Source organism: Protopterus annectens, chromosome 1.part2 (assembly GCF_019279795.1).
Source record: "Protopterus annectens isolate FY-2018-M chromosome 1.part2, PAN1.0, whole genome shotgun sequence".
NCBI classification, from domain to species: domain Eukaryota; kingdom Metazoa; phylum Chordata; order Ceratodontiformes; family Protopteridae; genus Protopterus; species Protopterus annectens.
Window position 1 is genome coordinate 616,084,089 of NC_056727.1, and position 26,470 is coordinate 616,110,558.

Sequence of the window (26,470 nt, forward strand, 5' to 3'; positions counted from 1 at the left end):
TAGAAAGGATTGCTGGAAAAACAGTTTGCTATGCTTTGATAGCATGCATCCCGTCATATGTTCCCCAACATAGTTCAGGGCCAGGCAGGCAGAATATCTAGGATATCAATGAATGATACAGAGTATGAGAAAAGATAGAGTCCTTGAAGCAATGTTTTTTGGACAGAGGATACAAAGAGGGATGATTAGTGAAGTCATCAATGATAGCAGGCAGAAAAGGGATAGTAAATACAAACCATGGATCAGACAAGAGCTCGTTGAATCCAAGGCCAAAGCTCCACAAAAAGGGAACCTAAGTTGTTTGTCACCTATAGTAGCAATACCAAAGATATAAAAAATATAATTTTTAAAAACTGGAACATCTTAAGAAGTGACAATAAGCTAAAGGATCTATTAGGAACCAGACCCAGCTTTGGATACAAGAGAAATAAGAATTTGAAGGACATCCTTTGTAATGAAAAGGCTTTTACTACATCCAATTTATTTAAGGAGAGCCCAGGCAGTGTTCCCTGTGGCTTATGTAAAGCCTGTCGGTCTATCAATAAGAATGCAACTTTTAAACATCCTGTTACTGGAAGGTTATACCATCTTAAGGCAAGTGCTACCTGCAGGACAAGTAACATAGTTTATTTGGCTACATGTGAACAATGCGCAGCATATTATGTTGGGAAGACCAATAATATGTTTAAGATCAGAATTTTACAGCATCTTTCCAATATCAGAAATAAAAATGAGCATAATGCTCTTTATAGGCACATTGAACAGCACTCAACACATACTTTCAGCTTCAGGGCTGTGGTTAACGTAAGGTTAAATAATAGGGGAGGAGACATAAGGTTGATGACAGAATCCCTTGAATCTGAATGGATCTTGGAGCTGAGGGCTCATAGGAGCCCAGGGTTAAATGACATGGTTCCTTTGAAACCCGCCCTACTAAAAAGGCGGGTAATTTACTGATTGCTGATTGGTTGGCATTTAATTTAAAACAGTGGTAATGTTTGTTCTCTTTATCTGATGAAGGGTATCACACCCGAAAGCGCTTATCCTTGGATGTTTTGGTTGTTTTAATAAAAGAAGGAGTTAATCCAGCAGTGTCCTGCCATTCTTCTTTCTTTTTTGGATTTTGCTGTTTGCTGTTTGGTGGGACTTTGTCATAGCACAGAACTTTTGGTTTTGGACTTATAATCAGAATAACAATTAACAAAATAAGTAATGTTATACCTCCTCCTTTAGGTGTACCTTTAAATATAGCTGTATTTATTGAAACTCTTATGGGATTTTGTATAAGCTTCAATTTTGTTTGTAGTGACAATGAGCTTACAAAATGTATTGTGAATGTCCGAACTATATACAAACAACAGTAAACAGAAGAAAATAATATAAGGATTAAACCTTGCACCCAGCCTGGAGTTAAAAACTCCAACTTTGAGTAGCACATACCACTCAAGTTAACCCCCTACCCTAAGCAGCAGTACCTCAGCTGCCACCTTGTCAATTTAATAGTAATTATTATTAACTAAAGTTAACATCTTTCAATTAGATTATCTAGTAAGACAAAGCTAAACATTTGATAAATCAGCATCATATAAACAAATAGAAACTTTTAAAAACAATTCATACTGCTATGTACATCTATTTAATATAATACATTTATAATCAAATAGCATTCAAATAAACTTGATATTAGGAACCAAGAAGAGAGAGAGAAATAAAAGAAGTGAAAGGGAGAGAGTGAGAGAGAGAAAGAAAAAAAAAAGAGGGCATATCTACATATTAATTTATTCAAAGTTTGTAAAAATAAGTTCTGATGTTCATTTAAAGTCAATAACTTAGGCTATTATGGTTCAGACATTACATATATTAGGATATATCTATTTTCTGTCATAGAAATGCAGTTAACAGCTTCTAAAAGACTTTAAATTATTTGCATCAAAGCTTTTTTTTCTCATACTTATTATTGCCAGTAAAATAAAATATTTATGTTCATAAAAATGGTTACAAATCATACTGCATAGCTATGTAAATTCCCAGATATACTTGCATTATTGTGAAGAAAGCCGTCTGTATTTTATATATCTGAACTGCTGCTTTAAAATATGTCACATGACAACTTCTTCTAAAATAAAATCATAATGATATTTATGCTTGTCAGTTAGATAAGTCAAATGAATTGTAGCATTAAATATGTTCAAATCATAAGTATTTACATACATTAATATGTTGCAGTCAAGTAAACTTTCAAAAACATATATATACATGTTTTACTTTCTATGCCTTCTAAAATATCACATTTGCTTACTATGGGATACTGAATCATTTAAAATCATTATAACTTTCATATTTTATAAATTATAACATGAATAAGTAAGTAATTATAAAAAATAACTCACATTTAAATGTTAAAGAGTTCATTTTCCATCACAGAGTCACATTTGCAGCAGTTCTACTTCCTGGTAGAGTGTTCTTCTTGAATCTGCGATGTGTCAGTGTGAATTCAGGGGTCAAAGTTCAAATTGACTGCATTCAGCTTCTCTGCGTGAATTCTGAGAGTTGAAGCTTTTAAAACAACTCGAGGACACTATCCACGAGGTAACCCACATCCCAAATTGTCTCCCTTAACATTCTGTCGGGAATTTTGATAAATGCAAGTGACTGACATTCATTTAGCAATATAAATGAAACTAAACAGAGCAAAACCTTCGCGAAGTATTTTACAAGTTATTACAGTCTCTATGACAGTGAAACTAAGCCCACAGTTATCAATATATAATGCAACTAATTTTTTATGCCCCTATTCAATTTTTTTATACAAATCTTATTTTATACCTGTATCAGTATTATCAAAAGCATGTAAATGTACTTATATGAAAGAAAAAGAGAGGGAGAGAAAAGAGAAAAAAAAAAGAGAGTAGAAAATAAAAAGAGAGTAAGTGAAGAAATAGAAAATAAAAAAGGAAGCTATAAAAGTATCTACAGTGGAATATTACTTGCTGTTTATATTAATAAAGATAGATATGAAACATATTATTTACTACTATTTAGTTCTAATTATTAGTAATTAAAGCATGAGAGATTATTTGTAAACAAGTATAAGCAATAGAATCATGGCAAAATAATTAGCAACAGTATTTAAACAGCATATATACTTTTTTTAAAAGGAATTAATAAGTTATTATTCCACTTATCATATTTTCATTACACTTCTCTCCCTGCCCTCCCCCACCCCTTACTGAATGCATAATCTAAAAAGAATGTCATTATTTAAAACAAAAGAGAAAAAAAAATGTATCAAATTACTAACCTTGGGTCTCTCTGTCACAAAGAGAAACAGGTTGATTGATAGCTTGTTATTAGTTCCTCAGATATTTTGACTATTTATGAAACAAAAACAGTTCTTTGTACAGAGAAAATAACTTTGATTAAATCTTTTTCAGAATATTTGTGGCTTTCTGAAAATGCAGTAACTGTATTTAAAAAGATTAATAATGAAGAAAAAAGAGAGAGAGAGAGAGAGAGAGAAAAAGAAAAAACATAGAACAAGTCATTTGTTTTTTAGTCTTTTTTTCTTCTCTGAAGTCTTCCATGAAGCTTCTGTTGCCAACCTCTTTAATGAAGGACTAGCCCATTCTATTTCCTCTATTTTATCCAAAATCTTATTTTTTTTGATAAACAGCAATGCAGAGTCTAAGTCTTCAAAAATTCTAGGGCCATCAGGAAGAAAGATTTTTAGTTTGGCAGGAAACAGAAGGTAGGTTTTAAACTGTGCTTTCTTAAGCTCTCTTATTAATGGCAAAAAAACTTTTCTTTTAGTTATTACCAAGGAAGAATAGTCATTGTCAAAACGCACAGTTGCCTCATTAATTTTAACAGGTGCTTTAGCCCAAGCAAATTTAAGTACCATCTCTTTATCAAAAGATGATAGAAATCTAACTATAACTGATCTAGGATACTTTTTGTTAGAGTTAGAATTAGATATGGATCTATGGGCTCTTTCGATACCAAAAGAAAATGCTTCTGGCAAGTCTAAAGTTTTAGGGAGCCATGTATTTAAAAAAGAAGTTATATTGTTACCTTCTATATTTTCTGGCAGTCCAAAAATCCTAATGTTATTGCGCCTAGATCTATTTTCCAGGTCATCAAGTTTAGTTTGTAGATGTGTGTTCTGTTTCAGCAAAAACTCAATATTGACTTCTTCTTCTTGGATTCTATTCTCCATGTCATTTACAGTCTCTTCTATGCCTGTAATCTGAGTCTTCTGTTGTTGCAAGTCTATATGTAACAAATCTATTTGTTTTGTAGTTTTTTCAATGTAGGTATCAATTTTAGTATCCAGTTTATCCATTTTTATCCAGTAAGTTGCTGGATTGTAGATATCAGAGACTGAAGTTCTTTCTTGATGCTGGAATCTAGAGAATTTGTCTTACTGGAACTCATTTCAAACAGAGGAGCTGACAGAAAAATTTCCAAGGTGTTTTCTGACAGGAATATTATTAAAATTTTCTTTCTTTTTTAGATATTATTCAATAAATATATATTCCAAACATATTTAGAAAGAAAATTACTTCATAAATTAATTTTTAAAGTAATTATTTCCTGTCAGTGCTGTGAAATTGGTGGAGCTGAAGAAATCTGCTGCTATCCTGTGTTCATCCTTGGCCACGCCCCCATGTGGTTAACCTCTGATGATGTAGGATACAGTTTAGCTGGAATATATACTTACCAATGGATATAGTAAGACATAGAATAGCTGGAAGATATTCAAACCATCTGATTGAGTAGGAAGTAGCATAGCTGAAATATTTACTTACCCTCTGATGATGTAGGATACAGCTTAGATGGAATATATACTTACCATTGGATGACGTAAGACATAGAATAGCTGAAGATATTCAAATGATCTGATTAAGTGGGAAGTAGCATAGTTGAAATATTTACTTACCATCTGATGATGTAGGGTACAGCTTAACTGGAATATATACTTACCATTGGATGATGTAAGACATAGAATAGCTGGAAGATATTCAAACCATCTGATTAAGTAGGAAGTAGCATAGCTGAAATATTTACTTACCATCTGATGATGTAGGATACAGCTTAGCTGGAATATATACTTACCAATGGATAATGTAAGACATAAAATAGCTGGAAGATATGCAAACCATCTGAATAAGTGGTAAATAACATAGCTGAACTGTTTACTTACCCTCTGATGATGTAGAATACAGCTTAGCTGGAATATACACTTACCACTGGATGATGTAAGACATACAATAGCTGGAAGATATTCAAACCATCCGATTTAGTAGGAAATAGCATAGCTGAAATATTTACTTACCGTCTGATGATGTACGATACTGCTTAGCTGGAATATATATACTTAACATTGGACAATGTAATACATAAAATAGCAGGAAGATATTCAAACCATCTGACAAGTAGAAGTAGCATACCTGAAATATTTACTTACCCTCTGATGATGTAGAATACAGCTTACCTGGAATATATACTTACCATTGGATAATGTAAGACATAGAATAGCTGGAAGATATTCATACCAACTGATGAAGAAGGAAGTAGCATAGCTGAAATATTTACTTACCATCTGGTGATGTATGATACAGCTTAGCTGGAATATATATTTACCATTGGATAATGTAAGAGATAGAATAGCTGGAAGATATTCAAACCATCTGATTAAGTCAGAAGTAGCATAGCTGAAATTTATACTTACCATCTGATGATGTAGGATACAGCTTAGCTGGAATATATGCTTACCACTGGATAATGTAAGAGATAGAATAGCTGTAAGATATTCAAACCATCTGATTACGTAGGAAGTAGCATATTTGAAATATTTACTTACCCTCTGATGATGTAGGACACAGCTTAGCTGGAATATATACTTACCAGTGGATGATGTAAGACATAGAATAGATGGAAGATATTCAAACCATCTGAATAAGTAGGAAATAGCATAGCTGAAATATTTACTTACCATCTGATGATGTAGGATGCAGCTTAGCTGGAATATATACTTACCACTGGATGATGTAAGACATAGAATAGCTGGAAGATATTCAAACCATCTGATTAAGTAGGAAGTAGCATAGCTGAAATATTTACTTACCATCTGATGATGTAGGATACAGCTTAGCTGGAATATATACTTTCCATTTGATAATTTAAGACATAGAATAGCTGGAAGATATTCAAACCATCTGATTAAGTAGGATGTAGCATAGCTGAAATATTTACTTACCATCTGATGAGGTTGAGTACAGCTTATCTGGAATATATACTTACCATTGGATGATGTAAGACATAGAATAGCTGGAAGATATTCAAACCATCTGATTAAGTAGGAAGTAGCATAGTTGAAATATTTACTTACCCTCTGATGATGTAGGATACAGCTTAGCTGGAATATATACTTACCATTGGATAATGTAAGACATAGAATAGCTGGAAGATATTCAAGCCATCAGATTAAGTAGGAAGTAGCATAGCTGAATATTATACTTACTATCTGATGATGTAGGATACAGCTTAGCTGGAATATATACTTACCAGTGGATAATGTAAGATATAGAATAGGTGGAAGATATTCAAACCATCAGATTAAGTAGGAAGTAGCATAGCTTAAATATTTACGTACCCTCTGATGATGTAGGATACAGTTTAGCTGGAATATATACTTACCATTGGAAGATGTAAGACATACATTTGCTAGAAGATATTCAAACCGTCTGAGTAAGTAGGAAGTAGCATAACTGAAATATTTACTTACCATCTGGTGATGTAGGATACAGCTTAGCTGGAATATACACTTACCATTGAATAATGTAAGACATTGAATAGCTGGAAGATATTCAAACCATTTGATTAGGTAGGAAATTGCATAGCTGAAATATTTACTTACCATCTGATGATGTAGGATACAGCTTAGCTGGAATATATGCTTACCACTGGATAATGTAAGAGATAGAATAGCTGTAAGATATTCAAACCATCTGATTAAGTAGGAAGTAGCATATTTGAAATATTTACTTACCCTCTGATGATGTAGGACACAGCTTAGCTGGAATATATACTTACCAGTGGATGATATAAGACATAGAATACATGGAAGATATTCAAACCATCTGAATAAGTAGGAAATAGTATAGCTGAAATATTTACTTACCATCTGATAATGTAGGATGTAGCTTAGCTGGAATATATACTTACCACTGGATGATGTAAGACATAGAATAGCTGGAAGATATTCAAACCATCTGATTAAGTAGGAAGTATCATAGCTGAAATATTTACTTACCATCTGATGATGTAGGATACAGCTTTGCTGGAATATATACTTACCAATGGATGATGTAAGACATAGAATAGCTGGAAGATATTCAAACCATCTGATTAAGTAGAAAGTAGCATAGCTGAAATATTTACTTACCATCTGATGATGTAGGATACAGCTTAGCTGGAATATATACTTACAACTGGATGATATAAGACATAGAATATCTGGAAGATATTCAAACCAATTGATTAAGTAGGAAGTAGAATAGCTGAAATATTGACTCACCATCTGATGATGTAGGATACCGCTTAGCTTCAATATATACTTACCATCGGATAATGTAAGACATAGAATGGCTGGAAGATATTCAAACCATCTGATTAAGTAGTAAATAGCATAGCTGAAATATTTAATTACCATCTGATGATGTAGGATACAGCTTAGCTGGAATATATACCTACAATTGGATAATGTAACACATAGAATAGCTGGAAGATACTCAAACCATCTGATTAAGTAGGAAGTAGCATAGCTAAAATATTTACTTGCCATCTGATGACGTAGGATGCAACTTATCTGGAATATATACTTACCATTGGATAATGTAAGACATAGAATAGCTGGAAGATATTCAAACCATCTGATTAAGTAGAAAGTAACATAGCTGAAATATTTACTTACCCTCTGATGATGTAGGATACAGCTTAGCTGGAATATATACTTACCAGTGCATAATGTAAGATATAGAATAGGTGGAAGATATTCAAACCATCTGATTAAGTAGGAAGTAGCATAGCTTAAATATTTACGTACCCTCTGATGATGTAGGATACAGTTTAGCTGGAATATATACTTACCATTGGAAGATGTAAGACATACATTTGCTAGAAGATATTCAAACCGTCTCAGTAAGTAGGAAGTAGCATAACTGAAATATTTACTTACCCTCTGATGATGTAGGATACAGCTTAGCTGGAATATATACTTACCATTGGATAATGTAAGACATAGAATAGCTGCAGATATTCAAACCATTTGATTAAGTAGGAAGTAGCATAGCTGAAATATTTACTTACCATCTGATGATGTAGGATACAGCTTAGCTGGAATATATACTTACCATTGGATGTAAGACATAGAATAGCTGGAAGATATTCAAACCATCGGATTAATTGGAAGTAGGATATCTGAAATATTTACTCACCCTCTGATGATGTAGGATACAGTTTTCCTGGAATATATACTTTCCATTTGATAGTTTAAGACATAGACTAGCTGGAAGATATTCAAACCATCTGATTAAGTAGGAAATAGCATAGCTGAAATATTTACTTACCAACTGATGATGTAAGATACAGCTTAGCTGGAATATATACTTACCAGTGGATAATGTAAGACATAGAATAGCTGCAAGATATTCAAACCATCTGATTAAGTAGGAAGTAGCATAGCTGAAATATTTACATACCCTCTAATGATGTATGATACAGTTTAGCTGGAATATATACTTACCATTGGATGATGCAAGATATACAATTGCTGGAAGATATTCAAACCATCTGATTAAGTAGGAAGTAGCATAACTGAAATATTTACTTACCATCTGATGATGTAGGATACATATTAGCTGGAATATATACTTAACATTGGACAATGTAAGACATAGAATAGCTGGAAGATATTCAAACCATCGGATAAGTAGGAAGTAGCTTAGCTGAAATATTTACTTACCCTCTGATGATGTAGGATACAGCTTACTTGGAATATATACTTACCATTGGATAATGTAAGACGTAGAATAGCTGGAAGATATTCAAACCAACTGATTAAGAAGGAAGTAGCATTGCTGAAATATTTACTTACCATCTGGTGATGTAGGATACAGCTTAGCTGGAATATATATTTACCATTGGATAATTTAAAACATAGAATAGCTGGAAGATATTCAACCCATCTGATTAAGTCAGAAGTAGCATAGCTGAAATTTATACTTACCATCTGATGATGTAGGATACAGCTTAGCTGGAATATATGCTTACCACTGGATAATGTAAGACCTTGAATAGAAGGAAGATATTCAAACCATCTGATTAGGTAGGAAATAGCATAGCTGAAATATTTACTCATCATCTGATGATGTAGGATATATCTTAGCTGGAATATATACTTACCATTGGATAATGTAAGGCATAGAATAGCTGGAAGATATTCAAACCATCTGATTAAGTAGGAAGTAGCATAGCTGAAATATTTACTTACCATCTAATGATGTAGGATACAGCTTAGCTGGAAAATATACTTACCATTGGATAATGTAAGACATAGAATAGCTGGAAGATATTCAAACCATCGGATTAAGTAGGAAGTAGGAATGCTGAAATATTTACTCACCCTCTGATGATGTAGGATACAGCTTAGCTGGAATATATAGTTACAAATTTATGATGTAAGACATAGAATAGCTGGAAGATATTCAAACCAATTGATTAAGTAGGAAGTAGAATAGCTGAAATATTGACTCACCGTCTGATGATGTAGGATACCGCTTAGCTTCAATATATACTTACCATCGGATAATGTAAGACATAGAATGGCTGGAAGATATTCAAACCATTTGATTAAGTAGTAAATAGCATAGCTGAAATATTTAATTACCATCTGATGATGTAGGATACAGCTTAGCTGGAATATATACCTACAATTGGATAATGTAACACATAGAATAGCTGGAAGATACTCAAACCATCTGATTAAGTAGGAAGTAGCATAGCTAAAATATTTACTTGCCATCTGATGACGTAGGATGCAACTTATCTGGAATATATACTTACCATTGGATAATGTAAGACATAGAATAGCTGGAAGATATTCAAACCATCTGATTAAGTAGAAAGTAACATAGCTGAAATATTTACTTACCCTCTGATGATGTAGGATACAGCTTAGCTGGAATATATACTTACCAGTGCATAATGTAAGATATAGAATAGGTGGAAGATATTCAAACCATCTGATTAAGTAGGAAGTAGCATAGCTTAAATATTTACGTACCCTCTGATGATGTAGGATACAGTTTAGCTGGAATATATACTTACCATTGGAAGATGTAAGACATACATTTGCTAGAAGATATTCAAACCGTCTCAGTAAGTAGGAAGTAGCATAACTGAAATATTTACTTACCCCCTGATGATGTAGGATACAGCTTAGCTGGAATATATACTTAACTTTGGATAATGTAAGACATTGAATAGCTGGAAGATACTCAAACCATTTGATTAGGTAGGAAATTGCATAGCTGAAATATTTACTTACCATCTGATGATGTAGGATACATCTTAGTTGGAATATATACTTACCATTGGATAATGTAAGACATAGAATAGCTGCAGATATTCAAGCCATCTGATTAAGTAGGAAGTAGCATAGCTGAAATATTTACTTACCATCTGATGATGTAGGATACAGCTTAGCTGGAATATATACTTACCATTGGATAATGTAAGACATAGAATAGCTGGAAGATATTCAAACCATCGGATTAATTGGAAGTAGGATATCTGAAATATTTACTCACCCTCTGATGATGTAGGATACAGTTTTCCTGGAATATTAACATTCCATTTGATAGATTAAGACATAGAATAGGTGGAAGATATTCAAACCATCTGATTAAATAGTAAATAGCATAGCTGAAATATTTACTTACCAACTGATGATGTAAGATACAGCTTAGCTGGAATATACTTACCAGTGGATAATGTAAGACATAGAATAGCTGGAAGATATTCAAACCATCTGATTAAGTAGGAAGTAGCATAGCTGAAATATTTGCTTACCCTCTGATGATGTAGGATACAGTTTAGCTGGAATATATACTTACCATTGGATGATGTAAGACATACAATTGCTGGAATATATTCAAACCATCTGATTAAGTAGGAAGTAGCATAACTGAAATATTTACTTACCATCTGATGATGTAGGATACATATTAGCTGGAATATATACTTAACATTGGACAATGTAAGACATAGAATAGCTGGAAGATATTCAAACCATCGGATAAGTAGGAAGTAGCTTAGCTGAAATATTTACTTACCCTCTGATGATGTAGGATACAGCTTACTTGGAATATATACTTACCATTGGATAATGTAAGACGTAGAATAGCTGGAAGATATTCAAACCAACTGATTAAGAAGGAAGTAGCATTGCTGAAATATTTACTTACCATCTGGTGATGTAGGATACAGCTTAGCTGGAATATATATTTACCATTGGATAATTTAAAACATAGAATAGCTGGAAGATATTCAACCCATCTGATTAAGTCAGAAGTAGCATAGCTGAAATTTATACTTACCGTCTGATGATGTAGGATACAGCTTAGCTGGAATATATGCTTACCACTGGATAATGTAAGACCTTGAATAGAAGGAAGATATTCAAACCATCTGATTAGGTAGGAAATAGCATAGCTGAAATATTTACTCATCATCTGATGATGTAGGATATATCTTAGCTGGAATATATACTTACCATTGGATAATGTAAGGCATAGAATAGCTGGAAGATATTCAAACCATCTGATTAAGTAGGAAGTAGCATAGCTGAAATATTTACTTACCATCTAATGATGTAGGATACAGCTTAGCTGGAAAATATACTTACCATTGGATAATGTAAGACATAGAATAGCTGGAACATATTCAAACCATCGGATTAAATAGGAAGTAGGATTGCTGAAATATTTACTCACCCTCTGATGATGTAGGATACAGCTTAGCTGGAATATATAGTTACAAATTTATGATGTAAGACATAGAATAGCTGGAAGATATTCAAGCCATCGGATTAAGAAGGAAGTAGCATAGCTGAAATTTATACTTACCATCTGATTATGTAGGATATAGCTTTGCTGGAATATATGCTTACAACTGGATGATGTAAGACATAGAATATCTGGAAGATATTCAAACCATCTGATTAAGTAGGAAGTAACATAGCTGAAATATTTACTTACCCTCTGATGATGTAGGATACAGCTTAGCTGGAATATATACTTACCAGTGGATAATGTAAGACATAGAATAGCTGGAAGATATTCAAACCATCTGATTAAGTAGGAAGTAGCATAGTTGAAATATGTACTTACCGTCTGATGATGTAGGATAAGCTTAGCTGGAATATATACTTACCATAGGATGATGTAAGACATAGAATAGCTGGAAGACATTTAAATCATTTGATTATGTAGGACGTTGGATAGCTGAAATATTTACTTACCCTCTGGAAATGTAGGATACAGCTTATCTAGAATATATACTTACCATTGGATGATGTAAGATATACAATTGCTGGAAGATATTCAAACCATCTGATTAAGTAGGAAGTAGCATAACTGAAATATTTACTTACCATCTGATGATGTAGGATACAGCTTACCTGGAATATATACTTTCCATTTGATAGTTTAAGACATAGAATAGCTGGAAGATATTCAAACCATCTGATTATGTAGTAAATAGCATAGCTGAAATATTTACTTACCATCTGATGATGTAGGATACAGCTTAGCTGGAATATATACTTTCCATTTGATAATTTAAGACATAGAATAGCTGGAAGATATTCAAACCATCTGATTGAGTAGGAAGTAGCATATATGAAATATTTACTTACCCGCTGATGATGTAGGATACAGCTTAGATGGAATATGTACTTACCATTGGATGACATAAGACATACAATTGCTGGAAGGTATTCAAACGATCTGATTAAGTGGGAAGTAGCATAGTTGAAATATTAACTTACCATCCGATGATGTAGGATACAGCTTAGCTGGAATATATACTTACCATTGGATGAAGTAAGACATAGAATAGCAGGAAGGTATTCAAACCATCTGATTAAGTTGGAAGTAGCATAGCTAAAATATTTACTTGCCATCTGATGATGTAGCATACAGCTTAGCTGGAATATATAATTACCATTGGATAATGTAAGACATAGAATAGCTGGAAGTTATTCAAACCATCTGATTAAGTAGGAAGTAGCATAGCTGAGTTATTTACGTACCATCTGAAGATGTAGGATACAGCTTCGCTGGAATATATACTTAACATTTGATGATGTAAGACGTAGATTAGCTGGAAGATATTAAAACCATCTGATTAAGTAGGAAGTAGCATAGCTGAAATATTTACTTACCATCTGATGATGTAGGATACAGCTTAGCTGGAATATATACATACCATTGGATAATGTAAGACATAGAATAGCTGGAAGATATTCAAGCCTTCAGATTAAGTAGGAAGTAGCATAGCTGAAATTTATACTTACCATATGATGATGTAGGATACAGCTTAGCTGGAATATATACTTACAACTGTATGATGTAAGACATAGAATATCTGGAGATATTTTAACCATCTGATTAAGTAGGAAGTAGCATAGCTGAAATATTGACTTACCCTCTGATCATGTAGGATACAGCTTATCTGGAATATATTCTTACCACTGGATAATCAGTGGCGGATTTAGGCATGGGCGCAGGGGCGTGCGCCACCCCCTTTTTAAACTTGTATAATTTTTTTTTTGAAAATCGGAAAAAAATGTACTACTAAAACTGTACATGTTCTGATTTTCTACTTACATTATTTTTGTACTCTTAAAAAATAAATGCACTATGTTCTGTTGAAAACAGAAACTTCAGGTGCATTCCTTTATTGACAGATATAAATAGTCACCAAACGTGCCTAATGTATCGGATATGCAGTTGGAAGTTGTAGTCAGGTGATCCTCCTCCAAGTGCATCTCCCTTGTAGTTGAATTAGGCGCGTTAGTGAGAACACCCTGCGTGAGATGCTGTAAAAGTTTGAGTGGTGAAATAATCCCTGATTCCGAGTCGGACAAACATGTTTTGCAGAGTGGGCAGATTCTGAAAAAAATAAACTGTGTGAGCAACTCGACAAGTGATTCTGCCGTAAGGAACTTATTATTATATTATATGCTATATAGTATTATTATATTATTTTTTTTTCTCCTGAAGTACTGATCCAAGGCACTAAAGTGGTAGTACTATCTAGGTTATAAATGTGTAGCATTTAGGAGCTCTGATGCAACTTTTCTGTTTATAAATTGTAATGCCATTTTCATCTGGAAAGCAGAATCTGCCTCTGTAAATGATCTCAAGCGCTGCCATTCTTTTGTCGTCACATATTCATTATTTTATAGCAGATTGCCTTCTCACAAATGATGTGGTTAGCATGTTTCCTACTACAACAACTTTCACGAGATCATGATCCCGTCATTTCAAGTTAAATGCCGCACTCCAAACAAACCCGACCTAGACACTAAAGAAATACACATACAATTTGAAAAGCCTGTAACTGGCAGTATATTTAGTAAGCACTTTTCAAAACATGAAGAGAAAGCCAGGAATTATGAAGTCTCACAGCACTGAAATACACACTGTTGAAAATAAAGATTTGTGGAACAAGCAATAAGCCTGTGCCTACCTCGTGTAAAGTAACACGCCATTATTGGAAATGACCATTTAAGCTACAGTGTTCAATGAAGGCAAAGACTCTGCTGAAACACAGCATTCTATATGCTTTTGCCATCGCAACTCCAATGGAGAGGCCACTGTCATGGCTATAGTAAGAGCCTCTATTAGCGTGTCCCCAGTACACTTCCCTCGCTTAGATTTAAATTCGGCGCCGTTTCAAACTGCTGCTAGGCTTTATGGTCCCCCGCTCAAATGGGATCAGTTGACCGCTCTCGCAGTAGCAAAGTAATGAGTAAACTACCACTAGCTTTTAGTCCGTAGGGAAGGAGGAAAGTGGTAGGATTAAATAAAACAGTTTAATATATCATGTTATTTTAATGGCGGTCTCGGTATGTGTATTTGTAATCCTCTGTTACGGTTAACCCTAGTGCTGTTATTTTTAAAGCTTGGAGGTCGAACCGTGTTCTTCTTCATTAATTGTACAGCACAAGACCGCCTAGCCCCTGGCCTTTGCTCACGCCCACTTTTTCGCCTGAACCACACCCATCTGTTCTGCAGTTCTTGTTCCAAAATCTGGACGTAGACATTAAACAGTGAGGTATTAAGTATATAACAAAAATTGTAAGGTACCGTATTTCCTAATGGAAAGACTGCCTTGCGCCTCCCCAAATTTACACTAGCATCTCTTTTCTGACTGGCAAAAGTATCCAGAATCTAGTAACACTCCATATGACTACTAAGTATCTGTTTATACAGGGGTCGTTAAAAAATGTATGGCATAATTGAACGCAGATGCGGGCAATGTACCGTTACTTCATATAGAACATTTCAGAATGTGTGTGTGAAATCCACTTTACCGGGCTTATTATGTGTTTGCTCAGGTGTGACTTCAGTATTTCTTTCTTCGATAGTCTCATTTTACCAAATGCCCCAAGGTTGCCATTGGGTGTTAATTCACACGTACTCATGCATTTAGCTACAGACATGTGTTGGCCGGAAATGGCGGCAGCCATATGTTTATTAAACTAGTTGGTTTCAAAGCTAACGATCTGTCATTTAAATGTATGCCTGGCTCTAAACTGCCCAGATTTTATGTCTCCTTGTTTTGATTGCACCTTAAAGTATGTTTTTTTTGTTAAATCATGGAGTATTGAAGCCACTTAATAATGACATACAATCGAGTTTCAGACTTCATATCCTTCAGATAAAATAAGAGCAGTATTTAAAATCTGCCCTTGTTTTTGGGCCTTTTCCATCCCCCAGTTATTTTAAGGTTTGCCCAGATTTCTTACTCTTAGAAATGTGATTACCCAGTCAGTGCAGATTTACCATCTGTATGCAAAATGAATGCAGTAATCAGTATAGTAAGCAGTAATTGCCAGATGTGTTGGGGGTGGGCAGTCTTTGAATGATGACATTCAAGCCAACCCATCTTATGATCATGAACAATCAGTTCTAATCAAAATATTTAGTACAAAGGCTAAGGTGTGTAATCATCAGCGGGTTTTGTGTATTGGTTCTGACCTGCTTGTTATGAAGCAAAGCAGGCAAGGATCTACCCCACAGAGGGCAAGTCTGAGGCATCCTACCACTAGCCTCCCCATAAAAAATTAGCCATTCAAGAGTGCCTGTCCATGCACATTCCCAAGGCTATGACAGCCTTCCCTTCCCTACTGTCCTGTAGCACTCAATGGTAAAGGAAAAAGCCCTGAGGTGAGAAAACAGAAAACTCCTCCATGACTTCTTGTGTGATTGCTGTGCCAGGCTAGCAAGAGCCTGACTGACATCCTTAAGTTATGCACCCATTTTTATGAAGATGGATGAGTGGGTGGTTTCTTCCTTGCTACAGTGACCCTGATCCTGCTTTTTCTCCTTTGCTACCTGATCCTACACTCTTCCTCCCTCCTTGTGCCTGGTGCATATGCTTTTTACCAAGCAAAAATGCTTAACCTGTGATGCGTTGGTCTGCTTCTGCTTCTGTTCTAATACTAGCCATTTTGTCATCATCTTCTTTTGGCTGTTCCCATTAGGGGTCACCACAGCAGATCACTTGTTTCCATTTCTTCCTGTCCTCTGCATCTTGCTGTGTCACTCCAACCACCTGCATGTCCTCTCTCACCGCATCCATAAACCTTATCTTAGGCCTTCCTCTTTTCCTTTTACCTGATAGCTTCATCTTTAGCATCTTTTTCCCAATGTACTCAGCATCTCTCCTCAGCACATGTCTAAACCAACGTAATCATGCCTCTCTGGCTTTGTCTCCAAACCTTCCAACCTGGGCTGACCCTCTAATATACTTATTCCTAATCCTGTCCACCCTTGTCACACCCAGTGCAAATCTTAACATCTTTAATTCTGCCACATCCAGCTCAAACTCCTGCCTTTTTGTCAATGCCACTGTCTCCAAAGCATATAACATAGTTGGTCTCACTACCCTCTTGTAGACCTTCCCTTTCACTCTTACAGGTACTCATCTGTCACAAATCACTCCTGACACTCCTCTCCACCCACTCCATCCTGCCTGTACTCTCTTCTTCACCTCTCTTCCACACTCACCATTACTCTGAACTATTGACCCCAAGTATTTAAACTCATCCACCTTCGCCACCTCTACTCCTTGCATCCTCACCATTCCTCTATCCTCCCTCTCATTCACACACATATATTCTGTCTTAGTCCTGCTGACCTTCATTCCTCTTCTGTGTAGAGCACATCTCCATCTCTCCAGGGTCTCCTCCACCTGTTCCCTACTCTTACTACAGATCACAATGTCATCTGCAAACATCATAGTCCACGGGGACTCCTGTCTGATCTCGTCTGTCAACCTGTTCATCACCATTGCAAATAAGAAAGGGCTCAGAGCTGATCCTTGATGTAACCCCACCTCCACCTTAAACGCATCCGTCACTCCCACCGCAGACCTCACCGCTGTCACACTACCCTCGTACATATCCTGTACCACTCTTACATACTTTTCTGACACTCCTGACTTCCTCATACAATACCACAACTCCTCTCTAGGCACCCTGCCATATGCTTTCTCTAAGTCTACAAAAACATAATGCAACTCCTTCCGACATTTTCTGTACTTCTCCATCAACACTCTCAGAGCAAAGATCGCATCTGTAGTGCTCTTTCCTGGCATGAAACCATACTGCTGATCACTAATCATTACGTCCCTTCTTAACCTTGCTTCCACTACTCTTTCCCATAACTTCATGCTGTGACTGATGAATTTAATCCCTCTGTAGTTACTACAGCTCTGCACATCAACCTTATTCTTAAAAATCTGTACCAAAACACCTTTTCTCCATTCCTCAGTCATCCTCTCACTTTCCAAGATTTCATTAAACAATCTTTGTAATGTAGTAAATTTAGTACAAATGGCACATTTTACTGGCCTTCTAAAAATATATGGAGAAGTTTAACTGTATTAGCGAATATACTGACACAGCAAGTAGTTCTGCAAACAAACTGTCAGCAGCTGGATAAATCTACTGGCCTACCAGATCTAAACAAAATTTGGAGTTTAAAAGTAAACCTGTTTGGTGGTCCACATGTGTAAATAAATAAGAAATACAATAAAAGAAAAAAAGTTTCTTGTACTATTTATAGTTAAAAAAAAAAATTGATGTTAAAAAGCCATCAACCCCCCCCCGGAAAAATGAATGTATCCCATGAACTTAGACTATCATCAGAAGCTAAAAACTACAAAGTTTATATTAGTTATGTTAGGAAAATAAGGAGTAGCACCCAGCATTGCTCATTACTTATCCAAATAGACACCACCTACTTGGATCCATTAGATATAGGCAACATACTAGCAAGCAAATTCACCAACAAAACAACTGTATAAAGCCCACACATCCTACAGAACCTCAAAGCACCACATCATAAACAAGGAATAGTTGCTTAAAGGTACTGTTCTTGCTAAAACAAAAGAATACATTATCTGTGGGACTTAGTAATATATCAGTTTGCCTAATGAGCACAAAATATACCCTAGTCAACCTGAGCCTAGCTACTAGTTTTGTCCCTGAAGTATGGCACGTAGATATTGGGATGGCACTTCACAGAAGTGAACCTTTTGAAAGACCACTGAAACTACAGACCCATTAACATGATGCCTGTCTCATTTGAAAATCATGAAACACATAACTGACCAACTGACCTAATTAACTATGATATATATAAAAAAAAAAAAAAAAAAAAAAAAAATCTTAAGACTTGATCCCTGGCAGTTTGGGTTTAAGGGTAAATCCTGCCTAATGAATGTGGTCACTTCTGAGAGAATAATTCAAGAAGTGTGGACATGCTGTTCATACAGCATACCTTGACCTGGCTAAGGCTTTTGATACCATACTACATGCGTATGTAATAAGCTAAATGAGTGCCAAATTGACCCATACATAGTCAGGCGGACAGCATATTGGTCAAGGAGGAACCGTGCAGTGAGAGTGGTGTGTGCATTCTCAGCTAAACACAAAGGTTACCAAGGGTGTTCCTCATAGTTCTATGCTGGGGCCTCTACTTTGTAGATCCCTAAATTACATATGGAAGCAGAATTCAAATTACAAATGGGAACGGTTCGTTCACCAAGTTTGTGTTGTGTTGCTGAATGGTACAAGAGTCCCCTTCTGATATTCTTAAGTTCCTTCTGAAGCTCGTACATTAGTATCTGCTGCTCAAAAAGTTGGTTAAAACTAAATTCTAAAAACTGTATTATTGTTGCATTTGGTAAACAATTCCTTCATCCATATTCTAGCATAAACAACACCCACTTTAAAATTAAAGTGTGGTGAGACATTGGAACGTGCGTAGATAGTTCACTTGCTTTTGACCTTCATATTACAACAGTGGTTAGGAAATTGTTTTACCTGGCACAGGTGATTGCAAACTGTATTTCATCTGGATCCAAAGAAATTCTTGACCTTTCTGTATTCTGCATTGTTCAGACCTATTGTCAAATACAATGCTCCTTTTGGGATGTTTCTCACTATGCGTAACAAACAACTAGAAAAGACCATAGAGGTTCCTAAGTAAGAAGATCACAGGCTTAAAAGACATGAGCTACCCAGAGAGGCTAAAAGCACTATGCTTTTATTCACTGTTCTGTAGACTCCTTGGTTATAATCTGTGCCTAGCCTTTCAGCCCATTAGAGATCCATTAGTTGAACTCTTATCTCCCCAAATCAAACAGTCTGACTAACACTAGAACCAGTGATTTAAACGTACTTCAGCAGGTAAGCGTAACCGTTAGGTTTACCGCATTATGAAAAATAATCCTGTTGAAAATCATAAAACTTTCTACGATGCAACCTTGTTCCAAAACACAAAAGGGCCACACCTCCATGGCCAGCGACCGCCTAGGGTGCCATACTGGACGGCCTCATAAAGGGTACATTTTATTTATTTAAATTTTACTATTTTTCATTTTAATCTCTTCATCTTTCAAACACACCACACCAGGACTCGAGAGACAAAAGTTTGTGCTCTTCTCGGCGCACCATCTCTGAGTACATCCTGACAGTACTGTGATGTTTGTGTCCCTCCCCACTCAGTAGCAGCAGCATTGAGGAGAATTTAAATCTCACTTTAGGCACTTAAAACTGTAAATTGATTCTTATGTTACAGCCAGGGTGTCTTGGAATGTGTATTCATAGCATGGTTCCCATTTATAGTACTTGCCGACTTACAGTAAGAACTAGGATGGGAAGTTACTAGCCTTTTTAAAACAAGAATTCCTAAAGAAAAATTTTTATTTAAACATGGGTAAGTTAATAACTCTATGGTGGAGTTTAGAATGGATGGAGGGCAATAGATTTACCATCTGCATGCATACCTCTCAGCTGTCTGGATTTTCACAGAAATCGAAAGCTCTCATATTTTAGGACTGTTTCTAGTAAAATTTTTGGTTTTCTGTCAAATCATTAAGAACTGAAGTAGATCGAGGTCATTTATATGATGACACTTGCGAATGCAAGCCTTATTATTCTAACAGGCTTCTGTCTCTCTAAGAGCAATATATCAAAAATTATCCTTGATTTTGGGCATCTTTCTCCTATTAATTAGTTTTGTCTTTGTCCAAATTTCTAGGGCTTAGAGGTTGAGAGGTATTGTAACAAGTACACTCGCTTATGTTATCAAGTTTTTCTGTTCTGAAAGTTTTTAAAAACTGTTCAAATGCAAACCAGGCAATCTATTGTTTTCTTCATAGGGCATTGGGCATGTCATTAAACTACCAGTGTTACTAGGATGCTTGCTCTGCTAACACAACATTTCCTGAAGAATTTTATTGGGAAATGTTTACTTACTGTTGTACCACACCTCAAAAGTGATGTGAATTAATTATATTACCCTAGCTCTGGTTAAAAATCAATTAACATTATTAAGTAGCCTAGCATTGCTTCCTCCAAGTATTTGTATGTGTGTGTGTGTGTGTGTGTGTGTGTGTGTGTGTGTGTGTGTGTGTGTGTGTGTGTGTGTGTGTGTGTGTGTGAAGTACTTATGAAATCAAATTAAGTGCCTTTCAGATGTTTGAAAAATCACAGTATATGGTTTCTGTGCAAATTGTCTCATACTTGGGCACTGGCAACTGACACACCTGCTAGCCTCTTGGTTGACTTAACAACAGCCTGGTTTGTGTACCACTGTGATGATATGGGCAAGTGCCAGCATAGCCAGCTGGGGTTTTGCAAAGAATGATATGCCTTTTGAATATCAAACTGATTTATACAAGGTGCTTGTTTTACAAATGTAATAGAACTGTATGTCATTTGTACTCAAACTGATTTTGTACAAATGCTTGTGCTGAAAATGTATTTGTGAGCTTTGTTTCTGTTGAAATGCATCAACAGTACACCCTGCTGAAATGAAGAGAAATGTACATGTGTTTAACTTTAAGAAAAATAAGGGAAATGTAAATGAGCTGTTGAACCATTAAAGGTACCCCACATTGCTGAGTAGGAACAGAGATGCTGGATCTGAGGAAGAGCCTTTGTCCATTATCTCAGTGAAAAGAGGGGTGGCCCCAGCCACTGCCATAAACATTTGGATGTGTATTGTGGCCATCTGTATTAAATTCCCATCTCCGCTTCAAAGGGGAATACTGTGAGAACTTAAGAGTCAGGTGAACAGATGAGGCCATTTTACCAGCCCTCTTGGTTCATAGGTGTGTACCAGGCTAATGGCCTGGGAGCTTTACAAGCCTAACCCAAAAAAAATTTCCTTGACACCATGCCATCCGATGTTTGTTTAAAGTACCTCTATCCAGTAGGGCAACTGGTGTGATCCCTGGGGTGAACTTTCTGCTACCCATCCACTTGTCAAGATTTCACTTGAAGAGGGCAAGCAAGTTGCTCTGCTTGACATGAATGGGAAGCTTATTCCAGAGTATGGGCAGTCTTTGGGAGATGAACCTGTCCCTCCAGCATGTTCTGTTGATTGTGGTAGTCAGCTTATGGTCCCTGGAGTATGTGGCATGGGGAGATTGGATTTCTTTAGGTGTAGCATTTCAATAGGGCTATGTCAGACATGGCTTTGTACATCAAGCAGAGATCACCTCTGAGTAGACAATAAGAGACCGAGAACAGCTGAAGTTTCTTGAGTCTGTCCATGTAGGACATGTTTATGGCCTTTGATCCTTTTTTTGAAGTACTTTTGTGGTCTCTCCAGCTGTTGTTGGTGTCTGGTCAGGTATATGCCAAACAGGGCATTATATTCGATGACTGGTCTAATGGGGCATGAGTAGAGAGGGATGAAGACCTCCTTCTTTATGGATGTGAACCCTTTGGTTATAAAGTGTGCCACGTAGAAGGACTTTCTGACAACAGTGGCAACATGGTGGTCGAAGGTGAGGTTACTACCCCAGACTTTTCTGGTGTCTGACTTTTAAACATGTAGATTTGTAAAGCGAGACATACTTCTAGCCATGGGACCATTATTAGTTATATTTTGTCAAGGTCACAGTAGTAAGAGACTGGGATTACAAGATGTGTTTACTTACTTTTGTGTATATAGTATGATAAGACTCAAATTAGTCATTAAGATAATTTTATTTTATTTTACTTTCAGCTGCAAACTGGTTGAAACATAGTAATAGAGAGAAAAAAATAATTAATCAAAAGTTCACATAACAGAAGAGATCACATTGCACATTGAAATTTGCAACAGAAATACAGAAAAAAATACAATCATAGCCCTCAACTGTCAGATTTTCACAGAATGTTCAGATTTTTGCCTCATATGTTTCATCTGTTCCTCATAAAATTTGGGGTTTTCTGGCAAGTTATTAAAGACTGATGTCACTAAATAATGACACATTTGAGTTTCAGACTTCAAATCCATCAGAAAATGAATTCTAACACAAAACCTTTTATTCTTTCAACTTACTAAGTTTATAAGAGTAATATTTAAAATGTGTCCCTGTTTTTTGGACATTTGTCCTCCCATTATTTTTGGCTTTGTCTAGACTTCTTATGCTAAGAGGTTGGGAGGCATGATTATACCAGCATTTCAGTTTATTGGATAATCAGTTCTTTTGTTAACATATTCAGTTCCTCTGCATTAATTAAACTATACAGAAGTTGTAAAAATGTAAATTTCACTGGTCCACACATTTCAATTAGAACCCAGCAGGTGTAACTTTTCTCTTACTGTTATTGTTTCATTCCATCTGCTCATTGATAATGTGATTTTATTTTTAAATGTATGGCGGGTTTGATAACTGTCTTTGCTGAAGTGCTGCTGCTGCTTTTTGCAATACCTGTTACCTCAGCAGTTACATCACAAAAAAAAAAAAGAAAAAAAATCTATTTTTGCACTGCATTCAAGTGCTTATTTTAATTTGTTGACCTGGATAGAGCCCTAATCTTTTTAGTCTCAGCCTGGAGACTGTTCTTATACTCCTAATAGTTGTGTCATGCCAGATGACATAAAATATTATTACAGTCACAGTTCTTACCTTTACCTGTATACATACATTGAACATTGGTGAGGAAACTCATCTTGGAAAGCCTTTGATAATTGTTATAAACCATAACAAAAACATAGCATAGAATAAGTTGTTAAAATTATGGAAATTAGCACATATAATGAAATATTTATTCAGCATTTTAACCTGGTAACCCCAATGAATACAATACCTCTCAGCATCAGAGCAAGACATCTGGACAAATACAGGAATAATCAGGGAGTAAGGCCCCAAATCATGGACAGATTTTAAGTGTTGCTCTTATAACCTTTGAAGTTGCTAGAATAACCGGTTTTGCTTTAGTGTGTATCTATTAAAGGATCTGAAGTATGATGCTCAAATGTCATTACATAGTGACTTCAGCCCTCTGAATTGTCATAAAAAACACAATTTTTTTGAGAGTCAGATAAAAAATATGAGGCAAAAATCCGTGCATTCTGCAAAATTCTGGACAGTTGAGAGGTACCTCCAATTTATACTTGCAAACATGCACACGTACATACTTATCTACATTTTAAACATATATATGTACATGTGGTGTGTGGCACACAGGAATTACCCATCATGTCCAACTGAATGTATATCGCTGTCCTTCCACACGTCAGAGCTTCTTAAGGTGATCTTTTCACAACCATCAAACCCAATGTCCCACTTTCCCACTTCCACCCCGGTAGTCAACTAACCAGACCGCACCCCCCCCCCTTGCAAATTCCTGGATCCGCCACTGATAATGTAAGACATAGGATAGCTGGAAAATATTCAAACCATCTGATTAAGGAGGAAGTAACATAGGTGAAATATTTACTTACCCTCTAATGATGAAGGATTCAGCTTCGCTGGAATATATACTTACAAATGGATGATGTAAGACATAGAATAGCTGGAAGATATTCAAGAATCAGATTACGTAGGAAGTAGCATAGCTGAAATTTATACTTACCATCTGATGATGCAGGGTACAGCTTAGCTGGAATATATACTTAACATTGGACAATGTAAGACATAGAATAGCTGGAAGATATTCAAACCATCTGATTAAGAAGGAAGTAGCATAGTTGAAATATTTATTTACCATCTGGTGATGTAGGGTACAGCTTAGCTGGAATGTATATTTACCATTGGATAATGTATGACATAGAATAGCTGGAAGATATTCAAACCATCAGATTAAGTAGGAAGTAGCATAGCGGAAATATTTACTTACCATCCGATGATGTAGGATACAGCTTAGCTGGAATATGTACTTACCATTGGATGAAGTAAGACATAGAATAGCAGGAAGATATTCAAACCATCTGATTAAGTAGGAAGTAGCATAGCTGAAATATTTACTTACCATCTGATGTAGCTTAGCTGGAATATATAATTACCATTGGATAATGTAACACATAGAATAGCTGGAAGTTATTCAAACCATCTGATTAAGTAGGAAGTAGCATAGCGGAAATATTTACTTACCATCTGATGATGTAGGATACAGCTTAGCTGGAATGTATACTTACAACTGGATGATGTAAGACATAGAATAGCTGGAAGATATTCAAACCATCTGATTAAGTAGGAAGTAACATAGCTGAAATATTTATTTACCCTCTGATGATGTAACATACTGCTTAGCTGGAATATATACTTACCAGTGGATAATGTAAGACATAGAATAGATGGAAGATATTCAAACCATCTGATTAAGTAGGAAGTAGCATAGCTGAAATATTTACTTACCCTCTGATGATGTAGGATACAGCTTAGCTGGAATATATACTTACCATTGGATGATGTAAGACGTAGATTAGCTGGAAGATATTAAAAGCATCTGATTAAGTAGGAAGTAGCATAGCTGAAATATTTACTTACCCTCTGATGATGTAGGATACAGCTTAGCTGGAATGTATACTTACCACTGGATAATGTAAGACATAGAATAGCTGGAAGATATTCAAGCCATCAGATTAAGAAGGAAGTAGCATAGGTGAAGATATATGTACCATATGATGATGTTGTTTGCAGCTCAGCTGGAATTTGTATTTACCTTGTGATGATATTAGTCATAGACCAGTTGGAATATATGCTTATCATCCGATGATGTAAGACATTACAAAGCTTGAATATATACTTATCACCTTATGATGATGGACAGGCCAAAACTTGAATTTTTACTTACCATATAGCACATAGGTTAGTTGGCATGTTTATTTCCATCTGAGGGTGTTGGACATACCTTACTCAGAATGTATACTTTCTATCTCATGCTGTTAGAGATAGCTCAACTGGGAAATATGCATAGCATCTGATGACATCAGTCATCAGTTTGCTGAAATCAATACCCTCCATCTGATGATGTCAGACATAGCAAAGCTGGAATATAGAATTAACATTTTTTGATGTAGAACAAAGCATAGCTGGAATATATACTTACTATCTGATGATATAGGACATAGCACAGATAGAATATATACTTACCTTCTGGTGATGTAGCATATACTTTAGCTTGAATATATACTTACCAGCTGGAATATAAATATACCATCTGATGATGTTAAACATAGCAAAACTGGAATATATGCTTATCATCTTATTATGTTTGACATAGCAAAACTGGAATATGTACTTACTATCTGATGATATCGGCGATAGTGTAGCTGGAATACTGTTTTGATTTCTGATGATGTTGGCACAGCTCACCTGGAATCTA